We start from the raw sequence: 16,450 nt of genomic DNA, 5'->3' as shown, positions 1-16,450 counted from the left end.
TATATATATATATATATATACATACACAATATGCAATGATTTTGCTGGCTCCTGAAAGGTTTATGAGCTACCTTACTGTGGGGAAACTATTCTAGTGAAAAATCCTATTAAATAGATTATGTACAAAATAAGGCTTGAGTCTTAATTTTAGATTTAAGTACATCCTAAAATCTCACTGCAATCCTAATATTATTCTGTAGTGTTCTCATTATCCTATGATATGATACCAGATTGGGATTGCTCCCATTCTAAAAGTTTACGTAAAGATATTTTTTTAATCTCTAATTTGCCTGATCAATTAGCTTCATGGGTTAGGTCAGTTTCCTAATATTATCTTTGTGTAGATTTAAATAAGTATAAATAGCTCCTTATTATTCTCACTTTGCTTTACCTGAGGTTTATATAGTGCACAGTAGCTTTCAAATGAATGCATTAAAAACTAAATGAAATAAACTACATGAAGATGTCTGCAACATGATAGACATTCAATCTTTGCTATATTCTCTGATTTAAACTCCAGAATCACCTTAGATCCTCTTCAGCCAATACATTTCCATTTTTGTTTTACTTCCCAAAGAACCACATGTACTCTAGATCAGAGACCAAAAAGATTTGTTATATAACTGTTTTGTACTGAGTGCATTCACAGGCAAAAAAACAAAAACAAAAAACAACTCAAAAAAGGATAATAAATGAATTGTGAGTATATATTTTGGGCTTGATAGCTATTCATGTAGTTGGTACATTAAAAAGCAAATTTTGATGTTCTTAAAATTTTTTATGTAGTACGACAAGGTTGTAATTTAAGTCTAAAGTGTCATGTTTCACTCCTAGAATTTTGATGTGTAACCATTTTTATTTTTTATTTATTATTATTATTTTTAAAGATTTTATTTAGTTATTTGACAGAGAGAGAGAAAGAGCATAAGCAGGGAGAGTGGCAGGCAGAGGGAGAGGGAGAAACAGGCTGCCAAAGGGGAGCCTGACATGGGCCTCCATGCCATGACCCTGAGATCACGACCTGAGCGGAAAGCAACAGTCAGATGTTCAACCAACTGAGCCACCCAGGGCTCCTAAACTACATACTATATTAATATAGCTATCGGTCACATTACGGTTTTATGTCACGTACATAAAAACACGAACTTCTGATAAAATGGCATCTCTACAATTGGCATGTGTTAATATTTTAAATATTTACAACAATATACAATGCCATAATGGAGGGACAGCACATAGCTCAACCAAAGAAACACATTTTTCCTTTAAATTTTATTAAGCTTATATACAATGTCAAAAGTTTTAAATTCAACAAACACAACATGCATTACCTAAATGGTATTAAGACATACAATTACCTAACATTCAGATTTTTTACATTATTAATAAGCTTGTTAGTAGTTAAATAAAATTAAATTATAAAAAAGACAAAGTATTTGAGTACATTGATATCATCTAAAATTATTGTTTTATAGCTAAAAGTCATAACCATAAAATCATTTCACTAGCAATTTTTACCATGTCTTACTAACTTCTTATCATTTTACTCCCAAGTGCAACATAAACAGATGAACCAAAGGTTACAACATGTACCAACTACAAATACAAAAACATTTAAAGTTCAAAATTCCTATTAACTTTCCAATTTCAGTTTCCAAAATTGCTGCTTCTTTCATCTCACCTGATCACTATAGAGTTAGGTCTGCACCTACACTCCCCATTAAATGCCAGATTTTTGAATTTTTATCATCTACACCATGGAATATGAAAGTATTTTTGACTGACAGGCCTAGAATAAAAGATAGTCTATCAAGAAAAAGAGGTGTCAATTAGATTAACAAAATAGAACTATCACTTGACACAATGTGAAATATTGCTTAGACATGTCAACATTTTGAAATATTAAAGATAATATTTTAAAAAGGAGAAAGCTATTTGTACCTTTTAAAGCAAAATTACATTATTGTTAAAAGATATATGTTTGTTGTCTTATCTGTAAACATGTAAACACTGAAATGAAAATTTTAAGCTTCATTTGGAACAAGAAGTTCTTAGAAACAAGAACCCTGACAAGTTGGACCTCTGACAGATAACACCAAATACTTAAGCTTTAGTGTACAGTAAACACTTATTCCCAGGGATACGTTCCAAGACCCCCAGGGGATACCTGGAACCATGGATAGTACCAGACCTTATATATACTCTGTTTCTTCCTACACCTAGATACCCACAATAAAGTTTCATTTTTCAATTAGGTACAGAGTAACAAGAATAGCGAATAACAAAATAGAACAATTATACTGTAATAAAAGTAATGTGAATGGAAAAAAAAAATCTAGCTGCTTTTCTCCAGTTGGAGACTGGGTGATTTTAAAAAGAGATTAGCTTTTTACATAAATTTCTACGTTTCGGGCGCCTGGGTGGCTCAGATGGTTAAGCATCTGCCTTCGGCTCAGGTCATGATCCCAGGGTCCTGGGATTGAGTCCTGCATCGGTTTCCCTGCTCCTTGGGAGCCTGCTTCTCCCTCTGCCTCTCTCTCTCTCTCTCTGTCTCTCATGAATAAATAAATAAAATCTTTAAAAAAATAAAATAGAAATAAATAAATTTCTACGTTTCTTTATACATGTGCATTAGATTTATGTACATACTTTTTTGATGTCATTTTTATGAAGAATATTAATAGAAGGGGATACTACAATCAGTAACATAAATATAATATTTTTTGCATTGTGTACTTGTCAGTGCTTTGTGCCAAGAAATAGGAATTCAACTATATATCTGCTTAATTTCTTTGAAAAAATTTATTTAGAAGACTGAGGACTAGTGTATTAATATAGAAGATGACAATTATCTAGATTCAATGATACAATGACACTGTTCCCTGATATTTGCAAACTTAGAAATTTATAATCTAAATGTATGAAAAATAAAGATAAATATATAAATAAGTAAATGTATGTATGTAGGTATGTAGGTATGTATGTATGTTTGAGTTAGATGAAGTTATTAGTATTATGGTAAGGTCTTTTTTTCCCCCCCAAGACTTTTTAACATTTAACGTTTGTGTAATTCTTACTAAAATTAAATCATTCTAAATGTGTTTTCAAGTTTATTTTACAAACCACAATATTTATAGCCTGTTTATGTTTTTCATTTGGTAAAGTCACAAGACAATTCCTTTCACATTTCACACTAACAAATCCTCGTGATTTGTGTAAATACAGAAGAATTTCCAGTGTTTAAATGTTTGTAGTGGTCTTAGATCCTCTAAAAAAATTCATGAACATTCTGAACTTTATTCTTGGTTAAAGAATATACACATAAAGAAGTTAACGTTTTGTTTTTTAAAATCCCTCCAGGAATTATTATGCTGTATCCTAGGAAAATATTCTGAAGTAATTCTTTCATTCTTATAATAGATGATCAATATTAAAGAAAAATGTTCCTTATCATTTTATTCTATATGTTCTTCACAATGTAGAAAAATAATTGATGAAGATAAGGTATTATATACACAATACTCATTCTAATAGTATTCTGTCAAAGCCAGAATAGAAGAAATTATCCATTAGTCATAAACACAGATGGTACAAAAGAAAATCTGAAAGCCATTTTACTATCTCTAAAATATAAAACAAGACAAAAAAGACTGGTTCATGGCAACTAATTTTCTCTAAAGAAAAGGTAATTTATTCTGTAAATTATTCTGTAAATTATGTTATTAAGCCATTTTTTTTTTAAGGAGAATCAAGTTGCCCAATATGGCAGATCATGTAGATGGGCTTATTGAGCATCTTGTCTTTTATCTACCTGACAAAAGATGCCTGCTAAAAAGAAATATTCAAAGAGAGTAATGCTGCTAAGTTTGGAAACATAAATTGCATTTCAAAGATCCCTTATAGACAGGGTGTTGGGTGTGATTTTTTGTTCTCCTATTGTGAAACCTTAATTCATTTGGTAGTAACTGAAGAGAGAAGCAGGGCGGAAGGCCATCTTGTGAGTGTGGACTGTAGCAAGAAAGGTGGTTTTAGGGACTGGGATTGTATTGGCAACTTCTCATTTCAGAAGACAGTTCCCTCCTCATGGCAAAAAGAGCAGCAAATAGGGTTTTGGGAGTGATTGCTGGAAGCGAGTCTATCTTCTCATCCCTTTTACTGCTTCTGTGAGTGATTTAATGCCCAAAACACATTCATTCCCTGTTGCACTGAGCAATGGCATATTCTACACCTTGCAGCTTCACCCTGACCACTTCACCCATGAATGTTATTTTTATTGTTATTATCTGGTATTTGTTGCTGGACAGTATTTTTAGTGCATCATCTAGAAACTTGCTTTGAACACTTTCTTCCTTATGTTTGGGGATGTTTCTCCCCAAACTATGTCCTCTTACATTCTCTATCAGTGCATTCAGTCTCAAAATGACCTGTCTGACAAATGTGGATATTCAGTCTTCTGACCAAAGTGATGGGTTCAAGCAGTGGTTTATATGCAAAGAATGAATCATGGAACACTACATCAAAAACTAATGATGTACTGTGTGTTGATTAACATAATAATAATAAACATTCTCAGTGCTAACACAGTTATTCACTAGGATTGTTATCTAAATATTGAATGCCATTTTTGCTTTACAAAGTAGGGATAGCTTATTTATAGGAAAGAGACCAGGAGAGACAATAAGGCAGGGACAAGTAAGAATAAAATTCAACAAGAAAGACGAGGCCAGGGGCGCCTGGGTGGCCCAGTCAGTTGATTGGCTGCCTTCGGCTTGGGTCATGATGCCAGTGTCCCGGGATCGAGCTCCACATCGGGCTCGCTGCTCGGCGGGGAGCCTGCTTCTCCCTCTCCCTTTGCTGCTTCCCCTGCTTGCGCTCTCTATCTCTCAAATAAATAAATAAAATCTAAAAAAATAAAGACCAGGCCCTGGCCAAATGAGGTCTTCAGCTCCACTCCTGGGACCCAGGTAAGCAGAAGAATTTATCTATTCTGTAAAATTCCCAAAAAGCCAGGAAAATGTATTTTTGATTCAGAGAATTTGTTTCTCAAACAAATGAGATCTTTAAGCATTAATAATGGTGCTGCCTTGACCTTTTAATTTCCAGTTTGGATTCAGTTGACCTCTGCATGAAGTAGACCATTAAAATTTTGATTTAGGTTACTCCCTACCTTCTAACTCAAATATTTAAAGTGTTATGTGCTCTGATTAAAAGCCTGTTGTTCTTTTATATGACATTTTAGGATAAAAATTATCTTTTCATATTTTAGTTCCTTATATCTATGTTAAAACTTAAAAGGCAATAACATCAATAAATTTTAATTGTGTTATCACACTGTCCTCCAGAGATATATTATTCATATTTTTCAAATGACTAAATGAGCAAATTTCACAAAGGAAATGATTTGTTTCTCACTTTTAAAGGGCCTACAGGAAATTTCCCCCTTAACTTCTTTTTAGGTAATTGGAAATAATTTTACTATCACCTGGCCTATATATTCATTTCCAAATCTTATTTGGTTTATTCAAATATTTATTTCTGACATATTTAGGCCCTACTCCTACCTTACATGGAAAATTTTATTCCCTAAATCTGTGATATGAGCATTAATTGAGCATGATATTGGTTACCTCAAGCTGATATAGATTACTTAATTGCATTATTTAATATAGTAAGGGAAAGAGTCTTAAGCTGTGTTATTTAAGAATACATAACTATTACAACAGTGACACTGTTTTGACTAGGAAATACTACTTCCCTTAAACAGTTTTAAATACTTATCAATGAGAAGAATAGAAAAACAGGCTGATTGTAATTTTAAAATCATTTTTATACAAAATGATTACATATCAAATGTCAAGAACAGTGATAAAATACATATATCATGATTCTAGTGCAGTTTTCTCAAAATCATTTTTCCCTCTCAAGATAATAAATACACATGCTAACAGAACATTTGATTTTCCACAAAAAGTATTTAAATCATCAAAAGTAAGTCCTTTGTCTCTCGACTCACTTTATGTAGTTGAAAACCACATGAAAGTAAATAAGCAAGTTGGAGGATAGAAAGAGATTTATATGCACCCCATCAACAGATCTGGAAGTTTTCTTCATATTTCTCTCCTTTTCTCCTCTCAATGATCAAGCATTGGTAGATGTCCCAAATAACATTTCTCAAATTTTGTGCCACTCTATCCCCATTATCACTGCCTGAAATTAAGGCTTTACCATATTTTCTCAGCTACATCCCAACAACTCACCACAGCCATCTTACTTCAGCATCCACACTGCTACCATATTTATCCTAATATCAACAGTGTGTGTGTGTGTGACTATGTACTGCATTTATAGATACATAAGGATATATAGTATACTCGTGTGGGTTTCTCCTGTATTTCCACACAGCTTATAGGTATGAACCACATTTCTTCACATGTCATATAAGACCCTTCATAATTCAACACCAGTTTGTTTTTGGAGACTCTCCAGTAAAACCTATTCTCATACTAAAATCATTATATTCACATAATAAGCACTTTCCTTACATTCATAATCTTGTACTTAATTTCCTTTTCCATTCCTGAACATTCTTTATACATTATATACCATATCAGAAAAACTTGCACATAAAGTTTAAGTGCAAATATTTCCTTTCCTAGATCTCGTCCTTCACTCTCATCAAGCAAATTTAGTTATTTTTTTGTTCCTAGAGTTCCATCTACATACTTATCAGTGTGTATGTGTAGATATGAATATTTGTATGTGTGTTTAACTTGTTTATTTTTTGTATCTCCACAATAGCTAGAAGCTTCTGATCTCCAATTTTAATTGTTTCTGGATTCCCAACCTCTTCATAATGAGAATATAAAAGAATAGCTTCATAATGTTTATATGTTTAATGTAAAACTCATAATATTCTCAAAAGATTCTTAAAAATAAAAGAAAGCATGTAGTTATAGTGTAAATTTTCAGAAATCATGTGGAATGTTAAAGAACAATTTGTAATCCTCTATATACATGTAAAACAGATGGACAATAATTTCAAATTCACTTATCATTCTGCTACCTTACTAAGTTGGTCTCAAAAGGAAGGTTTCATTAGTGGTAGAAATAGAAAGTATTTATGCAGGATACAGGGATTGTGTGATGATGAACTGCTTTGCATACAAGTGAGGTTAGAAGATTCTTACATGAAAACCAGTGTGTTTCTCATTTCCATCACTAGGCTTCATTATGCTATGAATGACATGTGCCATGGTAGCAAATTTTAGATTATCATTTTATTAAACAGTAATACGCACGATTATTCATTATTGAAGTATCCTGTTGGGATTCTCAAGAGTGATGGTTGCATTATCTTAGCAAATATAGATACAAATAATACAATTAACTATTTAAAAACTAGGTTTTTTTATTGAATCAAAGTTCTGCCAAAGATAAGAAAATAAACACAGGTGGGAACATATTTATAGGATTTATAAAACCACTTGATTTTGTAAGTGAGCATTAATTCCATTTAACAATATTTGCTGTGTTACACAAATCTAAACTAAATTGGAATGTTGGAAATACTTTAAAAAATTAAATTAAATTGGGGTAGTTGATTGGCTCAGTCAATTAAGCATCTGCCTTCAGCTTGTGTCATGAGCTTGAATCCTGGGATCGAGCCCCATGTCAGGCTCTTTGCTCAGTGAGGAATCTGATTTCCCCTCCCTCTGCCTCTTCCCCTGCTCGTACTGTCTCTCTCTCTCTCTCAAATAAATAAAATCTTAAACAATTATTAAAAATTAAAAAATTAAATTAAAAAATCAATCAAGAAGCTATGGAAACTTTTGTGAATAAGTATTACATGCAACAAACTATAATGCAATGTGACTTTGTTTCTCTGAACACACAGACAGACATAAACTAACACACAGAAAGGCAATCTTGCTGGATCATATGAATGGAAATAAAAACCAGTTTAATCCTCTTGGGGCCCCTCGGTGGCTCAGTTGGTTAAGTGTCCAATTCTTGGTTTTGGTTCAGGTCATGATCTCAGGCTCCTGAGATAGAACCTTGCTTTGGGGTCCGCATTCGGAAGGGAGTCTGCTTCCCCTCTCCCTCTCCCTCCGCCCCTCCCCCCTCCTCACACACTCTCTGTTTATCAAATAAATAAATAAATAAATAAATCTTAAAAAACAAAATAACCCTCTGTTTTAAACGAGATGGATAAAAAGAAGTCATTAATGTTGTGTGAAACACCTATCATCAAACTCCTCTCTGGGCTTTCAATGACAACTTAGCCTTAGTAAAACAGAAGATAACGCTGGATATTTTGTTCCAAAATGCTTGTTCTAATATAATGTGTGTATGTGTGATAGAGAGAGAGGGAAAGAGAGAGAGAGAGACAGACAGAATGAGAAAAGGAAACATTGAGTAAAATACAATTTATTGTACCTAATTACAATTACAATAATTATAATTGGAACCCACCAATATATTAGAACAGGTCTCTAGTTTGCAAGATACTTAAATTATACTTTGAACATCTAATCCAGTGCACAGTTTTGGCACTGTCTCCATTTCTAGCATGGACCACAGCAGAGAATATTACATATGTAATTTGCCAAATAAAACCTTAGAGACCACAAAATTTTAAATTTATCCTCACTGTAAATCAATGTTCTATGCCTAAAGTATTAAATACAGCCTCTCACTATGCTCTATCCTCTTCATAAATAATAATGAATTTTGTGTTTGTTATTTTCCTCTTGGATACCTGTGAATAAATTTTATTCAATGCCCATTTATTTGTTGTTTTAAGCTACCAGGTTGTCCAAGAACATCCAGAATTCCTATACATCCGAGTTTTTAAAAAAATCCTGAAAAATTCCAATGCTTGTAAAAGTTTTAGAATCATCTTAGGTTGAATTCACCCAATTTTGGGATTTCCTTTAGAAGAGAACAAAATTTATGTTTTATGTAACACATCAGTAGTCCTATGTCTTCTGCCAGGGGACTGAGACAGGAATAGACCAACCTAGAGACATTGAGAGTTTCACAAAACCTTGTAGGATTTTGTTCTATAGTGTATGAACACATAGCAGTTAATGTCACTAAACTAACTTGTTTGGAAGAAGTCAGATTACTCTATATCATTTGGACATATCCAATTCCTTGTAATCTTGGAGAGATTATCATTTAGGCTTTGCAAAGAGTTATACACCTCCCTGAAGACTTTCTCATAATAATAAAGATTGCTTTTTCTGCAAATTTTAATATATCTACTTGTGCATATATTAAGTATACCATGTAATACACACTAGAACTTGCTGAATATAGAAGATTGTAAACTTCTGGGACACAGTATTTTTTTTTTTTCTTATTTATCACTGTAACTTTTTTTTTGCAGTACACTGTCTGGCACAAATTAGATAGGCATTCATATCTTTATTAAAATGACAGGTTTATAAATTCCATATCTTTAACTCTTTGAACTAATTTACTATATATTTATTAGACTGTATACAAAATAATAAACACACATATAATAGCATCAGAGCATATATTATGTATACTAAGATGCAATTAATAATCACCAAGCTATAGTATAGAAATATAGAAATGTTGCTTTCTGCTCCATTCACAGAGGAAAAAAACAAAAATAATTATCAGGGAAATACAAATCAAAACCATGATGAGATACCACCTCACACCAGTCAAAATGGCTAAAATTAATAGAGACAACAGGTGTTGGCCAGGATGCAGAGAGAGGGGAGCCCTCTTGCAATTTTGGTGGGAATGCAAATTGTTGCAGCCACTGTGGAAAACAGTATGGCTGCTCCTCGAAAAGTTAAAAATAGAACTACCCTAGGACCCAGCAATTGCACTACTAGGTATTTACCCAAAAGATACAAAAATACAGATTTGAAGGGACACATATACCCTGATGTTTATAGCAACATTATCAACAATAGTCAAATTATTGAAAGAGTCCAAATATCCATTGACTTATGAATGGATAAAGGAGATATGGGATATATAAATATAAATACAAATACATATCAATTTACATATATATCAATATATATATAATGGAATATTACTCAGCCATCAAAAATAATGAAATCCTGCCATTTGCAATGACATGGATGGGGCTAAAGTGTATTAAGCTAAGAGGAGTAATTCAGAGAGAGACAAATACCATATGATTTCACTCATATGTGGAATTTAAAAAACAAAATAGATGAACACATGGGAAGAGAAAAAAAAAAAGAGAGAGAGAAACTAAAGCAAACCGTAAAAGACTCTTTCCAATAGAGAACAAACTGAAGGTTGCTGGAGGGAAGTGGATGGGGGATGGGCTAAATGGGGGATGAGCATTAATGAGGGCACTTGTGATGAGCACTGGGGGTTACATATTAGTGATGAATCACTAAATTCTACTCTTAAAACCAATATTATACTATATGTTAGATAACTAGAATTTAAATAAAAATTTGGAGGAAAAAAAGGAAAACAACAAACACACACACTGATATCCAAAGAATTACAAAATCGCCTCTATATACTACTTTTTCAGTACAATTCAAACACATTGTTTTCACTAAAAATGCAACCTCAAACAAAAGTCATAACAGAACAATTACATTATTGAATCCTCCTTATTAACAAATATAACATATACTCATTTACTGAAGTTGGAATATGCTTTCTGGGATTTGTTATCATAACTCCTTTAAGTAAAAAGTGTGTCTTAATAACACTGATTGTGATTTCATATTTATCTATAAATTTGAATATGACTGTGTACATAAAATTTTAAATATTAATTAATCTTACCCCATTATATCATTAAAGACTAGTTAATTGGGAAATTTTAGGGTGAGTAGGATATCTTTTGGATGAGCAGTTCAAAATTATTCACTGCAAAGAAAAATGAAGTCATCCTAAATATCCAGACATGCTCTTCAATTGAATATTATGGCACTAAAAATGACAGTTAGAAGAATATATACTATAAGGGGGACTGGGGTTAATTTTATGTGTCTACTTGGCTGGGCCACCATGTTCTGGTATTGGTTCAAACAATCTGGATGTGTCTGAGAAGGTATTTTTTGGATGAGATTAGCATTTAAATCAGTAGACTTTGAATAAGGCAGATTATCTTCTATAATATTGAAGGGTCTCGTCCAATCTGTTTAAAGATTTACCCTCGCAGATCCCAAAGGAATTCTGCCAGCAGAGTGCCTTCAGACTAGAACTGCAACTCTTCCCAGGGTCTTCAACCTACTGGCCTACCCTGCAGATTTGGGATTTACCTAGTCCACACAATCACATGCGTCAATTCTTAAAATAAATCTTCCTCCATCTGCATACACATTCTGTTGGTTCTATTTTCTCTGGAGAATTCTAATACAGGAACTTAAGAGTACACAAGGTGTTCCAAGAAAGAGCTCAACATTAAAAAATCACCTTAACACCTGCTAAATTCTTAACTGGCATCATTATCAGTCTGTCATCATTAAATTTGATTTTTGGTGATATTTGACTAAATACACCAACTGTAGAATCTATTCGGTACATATAAAAAGATTTGGGTAAATGTATAAAACACTTTAAATTCAAACAAATATAATATTACACAGAGAATTAAACCAATAAAGATTATTAATCATTAAACATTATGATTTCATTGCACAATGAGTTGTCTCCTACACTAATAAAACTTGTAACTAATAAGCACAATAATGTCTAGCATTTATTGAGTGTTAGTTTTGTACCAGGTCTTAAGCTATGCATTTTACATTCACTTATTTAGTGATAAAAACCAATCTATGAGGTAAATACTATTGACAATATGCATATGAGGAGGCATGACAAAAGAGGAAAAATTATTTCCCTAGACTCATAATAAGTGACTGGACTGGGAAGGAAACCCAGGTCTGTCTTCTTCCAGAGACACAGAGCCAGACACCACAACTCCTTGGCTAATAGCCAATCCTAAATTGTTCACAGTAAATGGTTCCTTAATAATCATTCAGCATCACTAATTTATGTAAATCTTCAGTTCACTTCAATACATTTGGAAAATCTGACTACCATTTTTACTTTCAATTGTGCTATAATATTCATTGGCGAATTTACTACTACTTTGGTTCCTCAATTTTTGCCATATTATAGAATACGGTATCGGAGTCCTGGATTTTCGAGGGTTTAACATTACAGCTCATTCTTATAAAAAAACATATACACACTATTCTGTTTGGTCCTTTGGATGACATATAATCTGACACTGTTTCTTCAAACACATTTTACTAATGATTAATTTGAAAGATTGTACTGTGGGAAGGTTAAGGGCATAGTCTTTGGAGCCAGAATGTCTGGAAAAAACTCTTAGTCCCTCCACCATCTAGTTGTGTGAACTAGGCCAAATCAGTCAAATTCCTGGGTCTCAGTTTCTCCATGTGTGAAAGTAGGGATAGTAAAAGTGTCCACCGTCAGGATTTTTGAGGGGTTTATTTTAGTCCATATTTGTAAAGCTGTTAGAACAGTCATAAACATGGTACAGAGTTTGGTAGTATTTTGCTTACTTTAAATATTAGTTTAAAACATACATAACTGAATGGAATTCTATATTCTGAGGTTAAAATTGCAATCAATTTATATTTTAGGTAATATTTTATCCAATGTTGTTTGGGATATTTTATGGTATAAAACTTTATCATACTCTTGGCTCTATTCAGTTCACTATGCTTGCTTAGTCAGACTTATAAGCCAACTCCAATTACAAGCAGAGACTCAGCCATCCATTATGTTAGCTTTGTTATTTAGGATCAGTGGTTAATGGATTTCTGATGTAGATGGAAGTTTTTCTGTAACTGAGATATCACTTTGACAGATGAGGTCACAATACTTTAACTGATGCTCTTTCAAGCCTGAGGAGTGCTTGCTAACATAGGCTCAGCTGATGCATTTTCAGAAGCAATGCATACTACTCAGCAGTCTAGATCATTCTATACAGATACATATTTTTTAAAATTTTTATTTCAAGGCTTTGAACAAACTCTACAAATTGATAAAAGAAGAATTGTTATTAATTAGACCTAATCTTTTTAATGGATAGTTTGAAAGGACTAGACACCTTCAGTACAATGAAATGCTGCCTTTGATGTAATTGTCATTAATTTGAATTCAAAGTTATTAAATTCGGGGTCTTTCCTCCTTACAAAGTTCTGCTGTTTCATTTACATTGTCATATTTTCTGACAATAAAAGTAAAGTTCCTGAAACAAGAGCAATTAAAAAATAGAATTTCATTTGAAAGCTTACTTTTCTAGTAAACCATTGCTATAATCACTGTAATATTAAGGTATTATGTAATTCTGTTTAGGAAACTAGGGCACTAAATGTTTTTAGAGTTTTCTTCGTTAAGAACAAACAAAATTAGAAAATTACCTTAAATTTTTTTCATCCTACCTTGAATAGATAAAAATGTCAATTTACAGTTCAAATGAGGCCAATTTGCATCTTTTTGTAGACTGAAAAGAAGCAATATGAATATGTGTGTTAATGGAAATATTACAATGTATTTTCAGATATGTGAATGAAAAGAAATAAAGAAATTACATACAATGTATAGAGAACAAATGCATGTAAAAACATCATAATGGCTCTCAATAGAGTTCAAACTTATAATATCAAACACATAATGAACTAAAATGCTGTATGGATATTGTATTCAAATGAATATATTTCACTCTGTTAGTAGCCTGAAATAAGTCAATGTTTTCTTGTTTGTTTAGAGAAGGGAAAGTTGATGCTAAGAGGAGGGTCAAGTGGAGACAACAGCCTTGGTCAGAAGCACAGACTGGTCAGCTGCTGTAAAAGGAAGAAAGTTAGAGAATATCTGGGCAAGAAGAAAATAGGCCGCAAAATTGGTAGAGGGAGCATGCAGAAGCTCTTTGTAATTGCTTCTATTTTTAGTGAAATACAAAGCAAGCTTATTAGCTGAGGATAGGGAATGGAGAATAGGTATTGGGAAATTGAGAGAGGAGAAAAATATGAAACAGTAAGTAGAGCAACTAGGAGTTGACTAAGTAGCAGAATAACTTACATGCATACATTTTTCCTGCAGAGCAAGGAACCTAATGCAGGGCTCAATCCTCTCTTCAATTTTTTAACCTTCCTTTTCCTCAATTAAACTCAAAGTATTTGTTGCAAATAGAGATTTTTGTGGAGATTTTGATTCCATATACAGTTTTACTCAGCAATCTGCTTGTAACAGGGAACACAGGCAATGGTAGGATTGCCTACAATTAGAAAACCAGATTTGAATAATTAATGATTGTTGATCTCTTTTATATTAGTAGTGTACTGAATAATATCGAGTTAAAAATGAATAATATAGTCTTTTATGCTAAATGTGGGAAATATGAGACACACATATCTCTTCAAATAAAATTTAACTACGCTGTGAAGCATTCAATTGTAACTGATAAATATGACACACTAATATGTAACGAATTCTGAGGAGGAAACATTGCAGTATGAATAGATGATTAAATGATCACAGAGTAAAGAAATAAATCCTTCATTCAAACTTAAATTTTTTTGGTTTTCTTTTTTAAATAAGAGTAACTGAACATCTGAGAGGAGGAACAGGGATACTTTGTATATAGAGGCTTTGCATCAATGATGGCAAGTAAAGGAAGATGCAATGTATCTTTAGAAGAAGATAAATCTCACTGAAGCATTTTCTCTCTTCCTTCATTTCTTCCTCCCTCCCTCCCTCTCTCTTTCTTTCTGTTTTTTTTTTTATGGTAAAAGTTTTCAACATTTAATGAAAAAAACTTAGAGCAGTGCATTATTTACATGTAGGTAAGAAAAAAACACAAGGGCTCTTCCTGGGGGCTGTCAGAGAGTTTACACAAACCCATCACCCAGAAACTGCCCCCGAGCGCTTCCCAACCAGAGCACAGGGCAGGCAGATGGCCACCAAATCCTCGTCAGCATGGCAGGCTCCTCAGATCAGGTCAGCCACGTTCATGGGCATCTCGTCGATCTGGGTGGAGTAGTACTGCTCAATGTCCTTCAGGATGCCGATGTCATCATTCTTCACAAAGTTGATGGTCACCCCCTTACGGCCATGGCGGCCCGACCTCCCAATTCTGTGTATGTACAATTCTCTGTTATTGGGCAGGTCGTAGTTAATGATGAGGGACACCTGTGGATGAGATGTTGAATACACGTCCTTCTTTCTTTCTTTCTTTCTTTCTTTCTTTCTTTCTTTCTTTCTTTCTTTCTTTCTTTCTTTCTTTCTTTCTTTCTTTCTCTTTCTCTCTGTCTCTTTCTTCCTTTGTTTCTTCTGAAGCAATTTTCTTATAATCAAGAATAGGAGATCAGAAAATATGGTACTTTCATACATCAGGTATACATTAATGACATGCAAAGTGCAAGGAATAACACAAAGACAGAAATGAAAATAAAAAGATCCATATTCCAAGAACTTACAATTTTGTGTGGAGACAAACTACAGAGTGATTTGTGTGACCAGGAAGGTAAAGCAGAGTATCCTATGAGGGACCACAGAGAAACACCTTCTATAGTAGAGGGCAGGGAATGCTTGGTGATGGAGTTTAGCAAAAGCTGCATATAAGCTGAAGCTGAAGTAAAAACCCAGAATAACAAATGGATGTAAGTGTGTATGTGTGTGTGCATGTGTATGTGCATATTAATACACATCTGTGAGTACTGGATCAGGTTGGGCTTTCTAGAAGGTAAACTCAACCCAATCCAGTACTCAAAGATATGTGATGATGACCCAACCATATTTATGTTTCAAAATCTGACAATCTGACTGATATACAAAAGAATGAAATAAAGGTGAGTCTAGAAAGCAAAAGCAAACATAAATGAACTAAATGAAACAGTAAGAAGAGTGTTGTAGTTCAAGAGCATTTGTTCAACAATTATTTTTTTAAAGATGTTATCTATTTATTTGAGAGAGGGAGAGAGACAGAGAGAGCACAAGTTGGGAGAGGGGCAGAGGCAGAGGGAGAACCAGGATCCCCGCTGAGCAGGGAGCCCAATGTGGGGCTCGATCCCAGGACCCTGAGTTCACAACCTAAACCAAAGGCAGACGCTTAACCGACTGAACCACCCAGGTGCCCCATTCAACAGTTATTTAACTACAGTTGCTTCCAAGATATTTTTCTAGGTGTCAGGAATATAGGTAAGACAGTTGCTACCTTGATGCCCATTGAAAGAAAAGTGAGACTAAAATATGAGCAAGTAAATGAACAAGTACACACAGTAGCAAGTGTTATACATGGGATATATAGTGACTGGGAGTGAGCAAAATGAAGGGGAACCAAGAACACGCCTCAGTCGAGGGGGCTGATGAACTGATTAGCTAGGGAAGATTAGTCATGGTAGGATATGACAGGAGTTCCACCAGCAGGGGGAAAGGA

General features: G+C 33.6%; 1 pseudogene; it reads left to right on the top strand.

The window, feature by feature from the left end:
• The window catches only part of LOC112833949 (protein downstream neighbor of Son pseudogene), a 39,286-nt pseudogene extending 25,294 nt beyond the window's left edge, over positions 1–13,992 (top strand).
• The last annotated feature ends 2,458 nt before the right edge of the window (positions 13,993–16,450 follow it).

This window comes from Callorhinus ursinus, unplaced genomic scaffold (genome assembly GCF_003265705.2).
Source record: "Callorhinus ursinus isolate GAN/ISIS: 27379988/994484 unplaced genomic scaffold, GSC_fseal_2.0 scaffold1, whole genome shotgun sequence".
NCBI lineage: Eukaryota > Metazoa > Chordata > Mammalia > Carnivora > Otariidae > Callorhinus > Callorhinus ursinus.
This window is presented reverse-complemented; position numbering and strand designations above follow the sequence as displayed.